This window comes from Carlito syrichta, unplaced genomic scaffold (genome assembly GCF_000164805.1).
Source record: "Carlito syrichta isolate Samal-C Ts95f unplaced genomic scaffold, Tarsius_syrichta-2.0.1 Scaffold126439, whole genome shotgun sequence".
In the NCBI taxonomy this organism is placed as follows: domain Eukaryota; kingdom Metazoa; phylum Chordata; class Mammalia; order Primates; family Tarsiidae; genus Carlito; species Carlito syrichta.
Genome location: NW_007070535.1, coordinates 508,521 through 511,701, shown reverse-complemented (window position 1 = coordinate 511,701; position 3,181 = coordinate 508,521).

Below are 3,181 nucleotides of genomic sequence, written 5' to 3'. Positions count from 1 at the left end.
CGGGGCGGGCGGGAGGGGGTAGGAATGGTGGGAGCACACCTCGCTAACAAGGATACATGCACAAGGAACATCTGTATACCTAATCCTGAATTTTATCACATCTTTAAAATAGATAAATAGATAAATAAATGTGTTAGATGGAAGAAGAAAGGAAAGATACTCAGGTTGTAAGGAAATAAAGCAAAATTTCTCTTTTAAATCCTTAGTATTGAAAATTTACAAGTAAGTTTATTACTAAGAAACTAGAACTCTTCCTGTAGTTCTGTATGTTCTCTGGGCTAATTCACTGTACCCCCAGCCCCATCAGAAGCCTAAATAAATAATTTTATACAAGTCTTTCCATCTTCCCACAATTTTCCATAATACTAAATTTCCCATCTTTCAGCCACTATTAAAATTGCAGCCCTATCACAGATTCCACCTGGAATGTTGAAAAAAAAAAACAAAACAAATGACTGAACTGAATGGATGTTTGCTAGCACCTTGGTTTTCTCAGAATACAAGCACTTTTTTTTAAAGTGAAATAAATGCTCATTTAGTAAACGAATTCTACCAAATGAACCCCCATGATTGAATTCTAGGCAGTAACACAGAAACAAACATATAAAACACATGAACAACAACAAAAAGACATAAGGTTATAAAAATAAAGGATAATTAGGATTATGTTGGGCAGTGAGTAATCTTTTGCTGTCTTTCCACATGAATCGCCTATTACTTTCTAATTCTTTTTTTTTTTTTTTTTGAGTTGAGTCTCACTCTGTTGCCCAGACTGGAGTGCAGTGGCCGCTCCTGGCCACCGCAGTCTCGACCCGCTGGGCTCCGGCAATCCTTCCTTCTCAGCCTTCTGAGTAGCTGGAACTACAGGCACACACTACCACGCCTGGCTGATTTTTTTTATTTTTTTATTTTTTTATTTATTGTAGAGATGAGGTCTCGCTGCCCAGGCGGATCTCGAACTCGCGGGCTCACGCAATCCACTCACCTCAGCCTCCCAAAGGCGTGGGATTACAGGCTGAGCCACGAGCCCGGCTACTTTCTAATTCTTTAATCCAGTGAGCCAGGACTTATTATTATACTTGTCCACTCAATGGCTAACCTTAAATTCTTTCTGATGATGTAATCCTATCTGGAACAGGGAAAGCAGGTAAGTAAATAAATATTCATGTATATAAAGATTATTAGGCAGTCATTGCCTGTTTGAACTCTATGGTATCAGTTTACCTGCTATCAAAATGAGTCTAATTTTAATCACAGAAGAAGCTTTTAGACTTTCACCCTGTGCACACTCTTCACGAGAGCCTACTGTGGTAGCATTTCTGTTAACTCACAGTGATACCATGGTTATATCAGTCTGAATCCTACACTCTCAGGCAGAGGGAAAGTAAAGAGAGCAATATACACACAACTAAAATATAGGAAACATATGGCCAGAGCAGTGGGTGGAATTTGGAGGGGACAGAACAAGCAGGGGATTCCTCCTGGACAACCGAGCTGCCGTGGGTACCAATCTAGCTGCCGTGGGGTACCAGGCTGAGCCAAGCCAGGAACTGGTGGGGAGAGGTTAGATACAGATACCCAAAAGACTGAATTTAAATGCTTCATTAGAGCACAGAGATAAGTATTAAGGTGAGAGTCAAAGAACTAAAAGGTCATTTTCTGAGACAGAACCGTACATTTGTGTCTATGTCTTTGTTCTCATCAGTTTTCCACGGTGAAACAGGTATCTTGAAGCCACTATCTTGAACACAGCTGTGAGAATCACTAGTCCATGGTGTGTGTGCTGGACCGAGATCTTACTCACTCCCTCAAGAGTGGGTTGTAGGCATCCCTTCCCAACTCTGTGGTCAGTGATGTTACAGTGGCAGCTTGAAATTGGCCACAGGTGAAGTATTTACACACAGAAATCAGCTTACTCTACAAATCAGGGCTTCGTTCCTTATTTCCCCCATTCTCAAGAGTCACGTTACCAGCACACCACTAACACAAATTTGAGATTCTTCTTCCATCCAATGTGATTCATTGGGAATGCTATCATTCCCAAACACCTTACTTAGACATTAGACCCAATTGTGTGTGTGTGTGTGTGTGTGTGTGTGTGTGTGTGTGTGTGTGTGCACTCAGTCCAAAAATAAGAGTAACAGAAGCATAAAAACAGGATAAATTACTTAAAATCGCTTGTTGAACTCCAACTGAGCAGTTGTTTCATCAACTGCTATTGTTTACTAAGAAATCTATCACTAATATTAAATGGTGGTATTAGCCACAGTGATAATCAGCGCAGTCTTTCACATCTGGATATCAACGTATCATTTACCAAGCATCTTCCTGTATACTTGGTAAACATTTCCTCCTATGTTCTTCATGAGAATCTTGTAAAGGTGTTGCGCCCAGGAACTTTTCATACATACCTTCATGAACACAAGCCTTAGGTTTAAGAACCAGGCAGCACCAGGGCCTGTGTTTAATGACTTCCAGTACAGGAATCCTCTTACTGTACACCATCCTAGCTCTGAAAAATATTTTTTAAATATTTTAACTGTGTTTTATGACAGCCCAGCTCTCTCAAATAGTGTTTGTTGGATTCTCAAAAATGTTTCCAGCTAAATTAACTTTAACTCATTTTAAAACTAAATATTTTCATAACAAGTCTTAATCACACATAATAAAACTTTTAAAGGAAGAAATTTTATAAGAAATGATGGTAGAACACACAACTGCAAAAAAGGTTACTTCACTTGAAGCCCTGATATTATTAAAAGCATAAATTCAATGTTATTTAAATATATTGTGTTCCTGGCACCATGCTAAGTCTGTCTCTAAACCCCAATGTTTAAAAATAGAAGTCGATAGATGAATGCAGGAAGCTGTTATATGCAAAGGTTCCAAATGGCCTGTGAGACGTTTTTGTTTGTAACAAGTGAGGGCTTGATAACTTTACAGTAAACAAGGAAAAGTAAAAAGGGTTAGGTCTTTCTATAATTAAATAGTATCTAATTACAGATATTTTTATTTATAAAAGTTCCTATTTCTATTTTGCAGTAGAGAAAAACATTAGAAAATCTGCTGTTAATAAACCCTTATGCAACCTTTTTGCTTTGGCAGAAACTTTTCGCCCCATAATTCCGTAACAGAAATAACCCATTATAGCAAAAAGTATATTTATGTGCTTTAAGCCGTT